We start from the raw sequence: 12,918 nt of genomic DNA, 5'->3' as shown, positions 1-12,918 counted from the left end.
AGCTGGGGTAGAGTTGCAGAACATTTAAGTTTCTTGTGAGTTTGAGTTTTATTGACTTTTGTATGAGTTAGGATGTATTCTTGGATTGGCCACACATCAGATCTTTCTTTAGGAAATTTAGAATGCAATTTACTTTAATGCTTACGTGGGGTATTTTTCTATGTAATGAGTTTTAGTTCTGGGATGTGTACTTGTAAATATTCACTTTCTTCATTTTTGTGCAGGGTGACTTTCCTAACATTTTAAATCTCCGGAAAATTCTCCTGAGAGCAGTTTTGGGACTTGCTAATTGGATGGTCTGTTTGCTTATACTATTATGAATATGACATACGTTTTAGTTCTCTAGTTGTTCTCATTTGGTTCACATTATTTCTAATTTATTGAAGCGTAGGTTTCAATGTTGATGCTGAAATCTGTTGTGGTACTCATGAATGTGATCTTAAAGACTGAAGCTTCAAATATTTTAGTTTACCATGCAGAAATAATCCTTATGGGATAGAATTTTGAAGTTCAATTGTCTAAAAGATCTTGCTTCTAAGAAATTTACATTATTTTTGGTAAACTTGACTTTTAGGTGGTAAGATTACTTTCATCCATTTTGCTTTGTAGTCTCCATGTACTGGGATATCCATGACTAAAAATATCTCAGTCAACTTAAAAAGGGCTTGAACTATTAGTAGTGTTTGAGAAGTTGACTAGTAGATGTACTTGCATTACTGGCCTGTGTTTACCTTGACCACCACAGCTACTGTCATAATGTGACCAGGATAAAAGTACTTTGTACATAATAAGTCTGAGAAAACAAATGAGGCAGGAATTTTCTTTTACTAGGGTTAGGAATGTGTATATACTCCTAGGAAAATTGTATGGTTATGCTGAAATTATTTTAACCGAACCTTGTGCTTTATGAAACCTTAAATATTATCTATGCTTCAAAGTGCCAGAGATTGACATCTTCTTCTTTTGAAACTATTGCAATAGTCTTACATTTTAAATTCACATTTGGACCTTTGGTGTTTCATTTCGCCATTAGTTGAAGATGCTTTATATGTCCTTTCTTCTATTTGATGTGTATTTTTCACTTTTGAAGCCTGCACACTTGAATCATTGATGAGTTATGTTAGTACTTGGTAGGGATCATATGTTTGATTATTTTTTGAATGTTGTGGTATTATGTATTAGTAACAGTTTTTATTTTTATTTTTTATTTTTATAGTTTTTTTAATTATGTAGGAGCCTTCTATATTAAGTGAGCAGGCGACATTATTTTTGCCTGTGGCAGTGTATACACTTTGTGCTGGTTGTGCTCGTTTTAAGTAATGCTACAATGGGTTTCTGCTGTCGTACTCTTTTGTAGTTGATGCCAAGGCCACACTAGACCAGGTTAAGGTTTGTGTTGATCTGTTTTGATGACCATCCATCTTTGTATCACATGCATGTTGGTTTTCTCTGAGAAACCAAAATTTGATTGTGCTTTCAGACAGAAGACTTTGAGTATGATAGTCTTCATGAAGTTCTTGCTAGAATTGATCAGGGCTGTCATTGAAGTGCTGAAATATTCTGTTGAGAATCACTCCATCTCTTTGGATTTTATATGATTAGTTTTGAATAAATCCTATATTCAATTTTATTCAGGTTTACCCACTTCAAAGCCATCAGGGTGTACATCTTCTTCAGGAAATGGAGACTTACATTCTTGGGTCTCTTGTAGACAAGGAAATTGAAAAGTGACCTATTTCAGATATATTCGTTTGATGCGCATTATTTTTTAACTTCATGCATAGCTCATGTTTCAAGAGGTTTTTGTCATCTTCTGATGCAGGACAGAAGCTTGAATGAGCTTTGATACCAATGTTGATATAGGATCTTTAGGCACAAAATTAGATTCTTGATGTAGGATGTTTAAGTCATTCAGCGATATCAACATTATGGTGTTGAACTTTGTTATTTTGCATCCATTGGCATCTGATGTTGGCCCCTTGTATTTCTTCACTGTTATCTATGCTTATGACTTAAAATCTAGAATTTATGCAAAAGAAAGATGTAGATGGCTTATGACTTAAATTGCCCTTGGAAATATTTAATTTTGAAGGGTTTCATGGGGTGGAAAATAGGATTAAGGATGGAGGATTTAATTTTGCAGCATGTATTTGAGGGAGGTAGGGTTGTTGGGGTTAGAAATTTGTGGTTGGTAATGCTGGAGAAATAAGTTGATTAAAATTCAATTAGGGATTAACAAGTTGGGTATATTTTGGAGGTCAACAGTCTAAACAGGTGAGAAAAAGGAAGATAAATCTAGACATTGCACATTTTTTTTTGATAAGTAACATTGTACATTTTTTTCTTGATAAGTAACATTGCGCATTTATTTTTGCAGGCATTACACCTAGGGTCCTTGACATTGCTTAGGGAAGAATTGCATCAAACAAACCTCAACGCCATTATAGGTGCAAATTTATCTTTTTCTAACTATTAAAAGGCACAAAGAAAAAAAGAAGCCCAATAAAATAACTATGGGTTTGAAACTACATGCCATAGAGACTCAAAGTGTTGATCCATTAGAGAAGTAACAAAATCAAATAGAAATTTGCACTGTTAGAGCCCTATTATTGTTATGGTCAATATTTATTGTCCTGTGGTTGCAACTGTATATATTACTATTACTAGATTATTCTATAAATATGAATGTTATTTTGTTTATTAGAGATTGATATTTAGATTTTGAGAGAGTGATTCTCAATACTAATGTCTATTAATCTTTTCTTCTAGTTCGAACTTTGGTGTTACATTGGTGGTTTCCTCAAAAGAAAAACTTGTTACAGCAAGGAAGGTCTAGCTGCTGGTCCTCGGCCTCAACCCATGCTGGAAACTGTTATTTTTACTGTAATGCACAATGCTATTTGTACTGAGGAAGTAGAGTTGGAGGTATATGTAATGCCTTTTCATTTTTATATTTATTTAGAGCATTGTTTTGTGTGAGGAAAAGGACAAGTCCACTAAAAAGAAAAATCAAAGACACAGTAATTTGAATATGAATTTACCAATAAAAAACCGAATATGAAGTGGTGGTGAAGATGTCCATTCTTGTAATTCGAGATCTCCACCTAAGATTCAGCGCTATCAAAGTGGATAGATACCTGGTAATTTTTATGATAGGTGAGCATGAATTCTGAACAAGGCCAATTCATTATTTTTAAACAATTCACCATTGATAAAGTGGTCAATCTCCAAAAAGCATCTGACAACCTGCATCTTCTATGTCGTCATACACAAAATCTTTGTTTATTGGCATCTCTCATCTTGATGTTGAGGCAAAGAAGACAACATCAAGAATTGATTGATTTGTTCCCCTTAGAGAAGAAGAATTAGATAATTGGTTTCATCACAGCTATTGAAGGGTATTCAAATTGCTGGTAGAAGATTAGATTACTTCCCAATGCATGTTCATATATAAATACTTTTCATATAAGTAGTCTCTTTCTTATTGATCTGTTTCTTTTCGATGGTGTGGGGCTTAAAAAATACCTAGGATGTTTAAAACTTGCTTCAATCCCATTATTGGAATTTCAAATTCATGCCTATGTTTCAAACTCATTATGTTTATTTCATGATTCTTGTTGACTCATCCAGGCTGTATTTATGATGTGTGCAGTTCCTGCTATTGATCCTTTTCAGAGTTATAAAATCCATCCTGTTTTTTCTGTTTGCATTATCAGTTAGTGATGGTTAGTTTCTTATTATCTGCAGCCTTGTTATTTTATTTTGTTTATTTATTGATTTAATTTTTTTTCTGGGAATTTGTCAATGCAGTACTTCATAATCTATCCAGACAGCTTAAGTACGCATCTATGCTGAAGGTGATGAATATAATTTTCTTCTCTTGGTAGTGTCTAAAATTTCTTGAAACTGATTGAAATATTTACTTTTTAAAGGATTTGTGTGTACATTCATCGTAATGGACTTAAATTTCCAGCAAGTTGAAGTACTTCTCTGATGCTAGTCTTTGGAGGAACTAATGGGATCAATTTTCTTTTTCTTGGCTGCTTGTGTTGTATGCTTAGTTGCACTTGTGGAGGTAATGTTGTTAACCTATCGTCCCTTTTTATTTGGCCTCCAATGTGTAATTTTGTTATATTATTGTTGAAAACAAAGATGATGCTTTGGATATTTATTTGCTTGTGTAGTGCCATTTATGTGCATGCAATAATGGTAGCTCAACTCCATCCTATTTTTAAATTTCCACATTACCAATCTATTGTTGACTAATTAAAGTTTGTTAAATTACCGATAATCCCACAAGCTAATCCAAAAGCTTAAGATATTAGGAAGTGATGAATTTAATTACTTAATCATAATTGTAACGCTCCCTCTCGTGTGTGGGTGCAACTCCTCCATAATATGCGAGGCCCAACATGTGGGATTTTAACATTTTAAATGGGAGGTAGAGTGGAGACAAGCATCAAACTCAAGATCCCTTGGTCTGATACTATGTTAATTTATTAATTGTCCCAAAAGTTTAAGCCATTAGGAAATAGTGAATTTAATCACTTTAACCATAATTCTAACAAAGTTTACATTCTTCTAATAGTTTTTTCTTGGTTTGAGATATGGCATCCATAAGTGTTCCATCGACCACATTGCATCTGCTCAAAGTTGATACATCAACTATTTGTTTCAGATGGCGAACCTAGTTATTTCATGCAGTAATGTTGCCATTGGCTTCTTCCAGCTCTGGTTCTACGTGGGGATAGCACCAACCTAAGCTGGGTCACTAAGGTATCTACATATTCTAATATCTATCTCATTTTTTTAACTAGGGGATGGGAAACTCTAATTTCAGCTTGATGTCAAGTTTTTATTGTTGAATACTCAAGAATGTCATTGTTAAATATATAAGTTATAACTGATGTGTTCTGTATATTTCCCTTTCAAACATGAAACTAATATTGCTTTTTGATTGTTTTGGTGTCTGGTTTTTTTTATTTGTCTTCTTAAAAATACATTTCATTGTAAATTTGTAATACAATCTGATGGTTGTTTGATGCCAGATTGCTTGTCAACCGTTGGCAATTCTGGCGAAAAATTACTTTGTGCCATTGTTTGCTATTTTTATCTCATTGATTTGCAGTAAGAAATCTGGATGGGAAAAGGGAGCAGTTGTGCTTCAGAGTTCAATTTTGCGTCTTGCTGAGATATTTGAGAGTGAATAAGACAAAGCCGTAAAGAAACATATGGTAAGACAAAGCAGTTGTTTGCTATTTCTCTCTCTCTCTCTCTCTCTCTCTCTCTCTCTCTCTCTCTCTCTAAATGATTCAGGAAGTTTAAAATCTATGACATGCATAAAAATATTAGTCTAAATTAAAAGATATCACATAATCTCATGTCTTTTCAAACTGTCTAATCTTTTTCTTTTTTTGGATATGTAATGTGAAATTTTATTGAAAAATTTGAGTCACCAATATGTCCGATCTTTGGTTTGATGAGTATGCTGGGTGTCTTCCCCCAAAAACCGAAGAATGTAAAGAGGATATGAAATCTATGAAACTTGTTGGCCACCCTGTATCAACTAAAAGCCAAGAAAACAATAAGCTTACCAATGTCAACTTAATTTTCATAGTTGACATTTGATGCCCCCTAAAAATCCTTTGATTACTTTCATTCCACATAGTCTACATTAAACATGGTTGATTTAAATCCCAAGCTCTTTGTTGGGAGGAGTTTGGCTTTATTCTCCAACCTTGAATCAAAAAAAGCATAGTCTTGGGCATCACCCACAAAACTCTAAACATCCCAAGGACGAACTCACACGAGTCCCTTGCAATAGAACAGTGGTGTAGGAAATGATCTTGGTTCTTGCCTGTCCTCTTGCATATGCAACTCCAATCAACTATAATCTTATTTATTGATATGCTTGAAGGATTGAGAAATTATGTTAAATCCTAGAAAGGATGGCTTATGCTTATTTAATTTTTTTTTTAAAGAAATAATTGGTTATCATGTGTATAGTGGGTGCTATGTATTGGTATTTTGTCGATTTTAGTGTTATGCTAGTTGAAGCAGGGCAGAAGCTGAGTCCTGCATCTTGTGTTATGCTAGTTGAAGCAAGGCAGCATCTTAATCCTGCACCTTACAACTCTATTTTGGGGAATTGGGATTAGGGTTGATTTAGATAGGGGTAGGGCCAATTTGGGTTTGATAGTGAAAAGTATTGGGTGTAAGATTTATGGTTTATTAGGCTTCTAGGGGTGTTTGCACTTGCAGATTTGATTTGATCTAATTTTTAGATCACTCAATTAAAGTAGAGAAATAACAAGAGTACATTAAAGAGCAAATAGAAGATGAATGAGAAAGAAATAGTGATAGAGAGATACAAGGATATCAAATGTAGCCGTAAGTTGTTATTTTTCAATAATCTGCCATAATCTTAAATGTGAGTGAATGATGGTTAAATGATTAAATTCACCATTCCCATTAGCTTAAGCTTTTGGGACAGGTGATAGTTTATCATGGTATTGGAGCAAGTGATCTTGAGTTGAAAACTTGTCTCCACTTTACCTCCCATTTAAAAACTTAAAAAGTCTAGTTTTTAGACCCCGCATATGAAGGGGAGTTTGAGCTCACTCGTGAGGGGTAGTATTAGGGTAAAAGTTAAATGATTAAATTTACTATTTCCTATTAGTTTAAACTTTTGGAACAAGATGAATTTTACCATTTCTTATAGAAACGAGGAAATTCTTTTAGAGACCAAGGTAACTTCTATTGATGAAAAGATGAGGGAGTGTTGCTTGAGATAATTTGGTCATGTTTAGAGAAATGCTATTTATACACTAGTAAGAAGAAGTGAATTGATTCAAGTTAATGGAATGTAAATAGGTAAAGGAAGACCCAAAAAACATTAATAGAGGTAGTAAAAAAATAATGTGTCAATTAGGGAATATGCTCTATGATTTTGGATGGAATAGAATGGCGGACATTTGAGGACATGGATAGATTGGAAGACTGACTTCTTGCTTCTATTAGTGGTTCTCTATTTGACTGGTCTCGAGCTTCGGGATTCACCTTCTTTCTTAGTTTCCTCCTTGTTTGTAATTTCTTCTTTGCCTTTTTTTTTCCTTGTAAATTTTTGGATTGCTTTGTTCTATTTGCCTAAGGTAGCTTTTTATATATACATCTATCTTACTTTTCAAACAAAAAATATATAATAGAATGATGGAAACAGTGGTAGTTCTAGGAATTTTTTTTTACTGTGGTCACTAAGGAAAATCCACGACTACAGTATTTTTCTTTGTACTTAGTTATCAAGTTCTTGTGATTTTTAAGTCCGGTGTTTAACATTTTTATTAGGGTGGTCATTGTAGATTAGTTTAGTATATAGTTTTTTTTTTTTTGGCAAATATATATACTTTATTTTGTGCCATTGTTTGCTATTAAGCATCCATGTCTGACTCAAGTGTTTGGACTAGGGCTTGGTTGTTGTTTTTGAAGGTTTTTTATAAGAATTACATTTCTTTTGTAATGCTAAAGAAATTGTCAATAAATTATGAAAAGACAGAAATTGTCAAAAAAAGAATTTACTATGTACTAGCTGACTTCCACGGTTCTTATTGGATTAAAGAAATCTTTAAACTGAGTAGGGTCCATAAGCTAGTTTAGGGCATCCACAGTGGACAATTCTTCTCCATCCAGCCCAATGGTACAGCATCACTAAATTCCATGTGCATCTCCCCATGAGAGGTTCGTTATGCAAGTTCTGATGTGTTCTGATATATATTCTAGTTGATAAAAGGTTAAACTAATTTATATTTCTTGTTAGGCAGGATTAAGTGAATTTTTTAAACTGTCTTTAGTTATAATATGTTGTCTGGCTTCTTTGATTTTTGCAGCTATGCCACTTGTGCTTCAGATCCTCCGGTCCCTTTATTTTCCATGGTTACCATTATGCATGTGGTTCAAACAGTTGTTGATGTTGTTTTGGAAATGTGCATTGCCTTTCTACATTTTTTGATTTATCTGTTCCTTTGTGGAGCCTTATGTTCATATTTAATTGGGATTAAGTCTTTATTTGACTAAGATCATTAAATGCGACAATTTTTTTCCTCCATTGTTCTTTTTCTAACATGTTTTACTTGTTCATAGGTTTATTGGCTTTGCATTGATTATTTTCTTGTAGCTAGATCAGCAGTTGTGAGTATGGAAGTTTCCTTCTTATTTTTATGTTTTTAATTTTGCTGCCCCAATCCATTTACTTCTTTATCATTTGTTTGACAGTTTCTGTGACATGGATTGTTTACTTTATGGATCTGTGGTTTGTATTTTACTTTATAGATGTTTTGTAATTTTCATTGATGCTATTTTGGAGTTATATTTTATGAAGGATAGAATGTTAATTGTACTCAATTTTTATATCCATTTATATGAAAATAAAGGCTTAACGCTTCAATTCATGTTTTTCAATGTGATAATGCTCTTAAATATTTTCATACTTCTTTGTCCCACTTTCTCGATGATCATGATACACTTCATCGGTCTTCTTCTCCTTATACTCCACAACACAATGGTGTGCCGAAACGTAATTGAGACATTTGTTGGAACTTAACCTATTTTCTTTTTTTCCATATGAATGTTACAAAAACATATTGGAGTGATGCAGTATTGACAACTTGTTATCATATCAACTGTATGCTTGCAATTATTTTTGATGGTTAGATTCCTTTAATTGTGCTGCCTCTTGACACACCCTTGTTCCATTTACCTCCAATGATTTTTGGGTGTGTATGTTTGCATTTTAGGTCTAGGGGTGACTAACTTGATTCTTGATCTCGTAAGTGTATTTTACTTGAGTACTCTCGTACTCATAAGGGGTACAAGTGTTATTTCCCTTCACTTCATTGTTACTTTGTTAGAGTTGATGTCATTTTTATTGAGTCTACTTCATATTATTCCTCTCCTTCCTCAACAAGTGTTAGTTCTCCTCCCGTGTCTTCCTTGATTGCCTCCTTCACCAGCATTGATACTACTTTGGCCACAATTCCCTTGAAACCATTACAAGTGTTATGAGTAGTATATATGCTAGGGCAAAATTAGTTATAATGATTAGAAACATCATATAAATGAAATGTATCGTGTTAGGGTAATTTAGGTTTTACCCTATTCCCTTCCTGAGAATAAAAAAACACAAGGTACTTCTCAACTTAATGAAGCTGGTTTTGTGTTGTAGAACATTTAAGTTTCATATGAGTTTGGGTTATATTGACTTTTGTATGAGTTAGGATGTATTTTTGGATTGGCCACACATCAGATCTTTCTTCAAGCAGTCAAAAATGCAATTTACTTTAATGCTTACATGGGGTATTTTTCTATGTAATGAGTTTCAGTTATGGAAAGTGTTGTAACATGTGTACTTGTTCATATTCGCTTTCTTCATTTTTGTGTAGGGTGACATTCCTACATTCTTGACATTTTAAATTTCAAGAAGAGCCTCCTGAGAGCAGTTTTGGAACATGCTAACTAGACGGTCTGTTTGCTTGTAGTATTATGAATATGACACTCTTTAGTTCTCTAGTTGTTCTCATTTGGTTTACATTATTTCTAATTTATTGAAATATAGATGTCAATGTGATGCTGAAATCTATTGTGAAAGTGATCTTAAAGATTGATACTTAAAATAATTTAGTTTACCATGCAGAAATAATCCTTATGGGGTAGAATTCTGAAGTTAAATTGTCTAAAAGATCTTGCGTCTAAGAAATTTGCACTACTTTTGGTAAACTTGACTTTTGGGTGGTAAGCTTACTTTCATCCATTGTGCTTTGTAGTCTCCATCTATTGGATATCCATGACTAAAAATATCTTGGTCCGCTCAATTTTCCTTGGTCTGGTTTTGGGTGATGAAGAAAAGCAACATTTAGTTGATTGTGTTTTCTCATTCTTGAAACTTAAAAGGACTTGAACTATTAGTAGTGTTTGAGAAGTTGACTAGTAGATGTACTTGCATTACTAGCCTGTGTTTACCTTGACCACCACAGCTACCGTCTTAATGTGACCATGATAAAAGTACTTTTTACATAATTAGTCCATGAAAACAAGAGGCACGAATTTTATTTTACTCACATAAGAAATGTATGTAGGCTCCTAGGAAAATTGTATGGTTATGCCAAAATTATTTTAACTGAACCCTTAGCTTTATGAAACCTTAAATATTATCTATACTTCAAAGAGCCAGAGATTGACATTCTCTTCTTTTGAAACTATTGTGATAGACTTATGTTTTAAATTTGCATATGGATCTTTGGTGTTTCATTTCGCCATTAGTTGAAGATGTTTTATAGGATGCTTTATATTTCCTTTCTTCTATTTGATGTGTATTTTTCACTTTTGAGGCCTGCACACTTGAATCATTGATGAATTATGTTGATACTTGGTAGGGATCTTATGTTTGATTATTTTTTGATGTTGTGGTATTATGTATTAGTAGCTGTTTTTTTTTTTTTTTTTTTTTTTTTTTTTTTTTTTTTTTTCTTTTATGTAGGAGCCTTCTATATTTAATGCACGGGTGGTATTATTCTTGCCTGTGGCAGTGTATGCTCTTTGTGCTGGTTGTGCTCCCTTTAAGCAATGCTACAATAGGTTCTGGTGTCGTTCTCTTTTGTAGATGATACCGAGGCCACACTAGGCCGGGTTAAGGTTTGTGTTGATCTGTTCTGATTACCATCCAACTCTGGATCACATGCATGTTGGTTTTCTCTGAAAAACCAAAAAAATGATTGTGCTTGTGGACAGAAGACTCTCAACATGATAGTCTTCATGAATTGATCAGGACGGTGGCGTTGAGGTGCTGAAATGTTGTGTTGAGAATCACTCCATCTCTTTTGATTTTATATGATTAGTTTTCGGATAAATTCCTCTCTTTGATTTTATTCAGGTTTCCCCACTTCAAAGTTATCAGGGTGTACGGCCTCTCTGGCATTTGAGAGATCAGCTGCTGCAGGAAATGGAGACTAATATTCTTGGATCTCTTGTGGACAAGGAAATTGAAAAAGTCCTATTTCAGATATATTCGTTAGATGTGTGCTATTTTCAAACTTCGTATATTGGCTGTTAGCAATAGCTCAGTAATGCAGATATTGTTTTGTGGATTGCACAGGGTTTTTATCCTATTCTTTTTAGGGTTCTCAGGGTGTGAAATTATGTTCTAGTTGCAAGATTTCAGGTTGCTGGAAATTAAAGAGAAAGAAGTAAAAAAAGATAAATCTAGACATTGCACATATTTTTTGGCAAGTGACATTGCACCTAGTTTTTGCTGGCATTACACCTAGGATCCTTGACATTGCTTAGGGAAGAATTGCATCAAACAAACCACAACACCATTATAGCTGCAAATTTATTTATTTTTTAACTATTAAAATCCACAAATAAAAAAAGAAGCCCAATAAGAAGACTATGGGTTTGAAACTACAAGCCATTCTGGAAAACCTTAAAGCTCCAAAAAGTCCCTTGATTACTAAAAGAAAATACAACTAATATAAAACAAGGCCAACCTTTTGCCACCTGCATCACTAGAGACTCGAAGTGTAGATCCGTAAGAGAAGTAACGCAATCAAATAGAATTTTGCACTGTTAAGGCCCTATTATTGTTATGGTCAATATTTGTTGTTGTGCGGTTGCAACCGTATATGTTACTGTTTCTAGATTCTTCTATGAATATGAATGTTATTTGGGTTAATAGAGATTGGTATTTAGATTTCAAAAAACTGATTCTCAATACTAACATCTATTGATACTCTTCTAGTTCAAACTTTTGTGTTACATTGGTGGTTTCCTCGAAGGAAAAACTTGTTACAGCAAGGGATGTTGTAGCTGCTGGTCCTCAGCCTCAGCCCACTCTGGAAACTGTTATTATTACTCTAATGCACATTGCTATTTATAGTAAGGAAGTAGAGCTGGAGGTATATGTAGTGACTTTTTCATTTATTTATTTATTTAGAGCTTTGTTTTATGTGAGGCAATGGACAACGAGTCCAATAAGATGAAAAATAAAAAAACACAGTAATTAGAATATGAATTTACCAATAAAAAAAATGAATATGAAATGGTGGTGAAGGTGTCCATTCTTGTAATGCCTAGCTTCTTTGAAAGTGTTAATAATGAAGGTTTCAAGATCTCCACCTAAGATTCAATGCTATCAAAGCGGATAGATACCTAGTAATTTATCATGATAGATCATCATGAATTCTGAAAAAGGCCAATTCATTATTGTTAAGCAATTCACCATTCGTAAAGTGGTCAATCTCCAAAAAGCGTCTGACAACCTGCATCTTCAATGCCTTTATATACAAAATCTTTGTTTTTTGGCATCTCTAATCTTGATGCTGGGGCAAAGAAGACAACATCAAGAGTTGATTGATTTGTTTCCCTCAGAGAACAAGAATTAGATAATAAGTTTCATCACAGCTATTGAAGGGTATTCAAATTGCTGGTAGAAGACTAGATTACTTCCCAATGCATCTTCATTTATAAATATTTTTTATATAAGTAGTCTTTTTCTTATTGACCTGTTTCTTTTCCATGGTGTGGGGTATAAAAAGTACCTAGGATGTTTAAACTTGCTTCAATCCTGATATTGGAATTTCAAATTCATGCATATGTTTCAAACTCATCATGTTTATTTCTTGATTCTCGATGGCTCATCTAGGTTTTATTTATGATGTGTGCAGTTGCTGTTATTGATCCTTGTCAAAGGTATAAAATCCATCCTGTTTTTGCGGTTTGCATTATCAGTAAGTCCTGGTTAGTTTCTTATTATCTGCTGCCTTTTTATTTTTTATTTATTTTCTGGGAATTGGTGAATGCAGTACTTCATATTCTATCCAGACAGCTTAAGTACACACATCTATGCTGAAGGTGATGAATATAATTTTC

The 12,918-nt window shown here is 33.5% G+C and overlaps 2 long non-coding RNA genes across 2 annotated transcripts; both read left to right on the top strand.

Moving 5' to 3' along the window:
- The first annotated feature begins 365 nt into the window (after positions 1–365).
- Positions 366–2,963, top strand: LOC111999567 (uncharacterized). Its single transcript, XR_010626888.1, has 3 exons — positions 366–1,389; positions 2,378–2,447; positions 2,770–2,963. It is a non-coding gene; the product is annotated as an uncharacterized LOC111999567 (long non-coding RNA).
- An 829-nt stretch (positions 2,964–3,792) lies between these two features.
- On the top strand, positions 3,793–5,235 carry LOC136065258 (uncharacterized). Its single transcript, XR_010626887.1, has 4 exons — positions 3,793–3,857; positions 4,001–4,075; positions 4,679–4,776; positions 5,129–5,235. It is a non-coding gene; the product is annotated as an uncharacterized LOC136065258 (long non-coding RNA).
- The last annotated feature ends 7,683 nt before the right edge of the window (positions 5,236–12,918 follow it).

This window comes from Quercus suber, unplaced genomic scaffold (genome assembly GCF_002906115.3).
Source record: "Quercus suber isolate HL8 unplaced genomic scaffold, Cork oak 2.0 scaffold_904, whole genome shotgun sequence".
NCBI lineage: Eukaryota > Viridiplantae > Streptophyta > Magnoliopsida > Fagales > Fagaceae > Quercus > Quercus suber.
The sequence above is the reverse complement of the archived record's forward strand: the minus strand, read 5'-3'. Positions and strand labels throughout refer to the sequence as shown.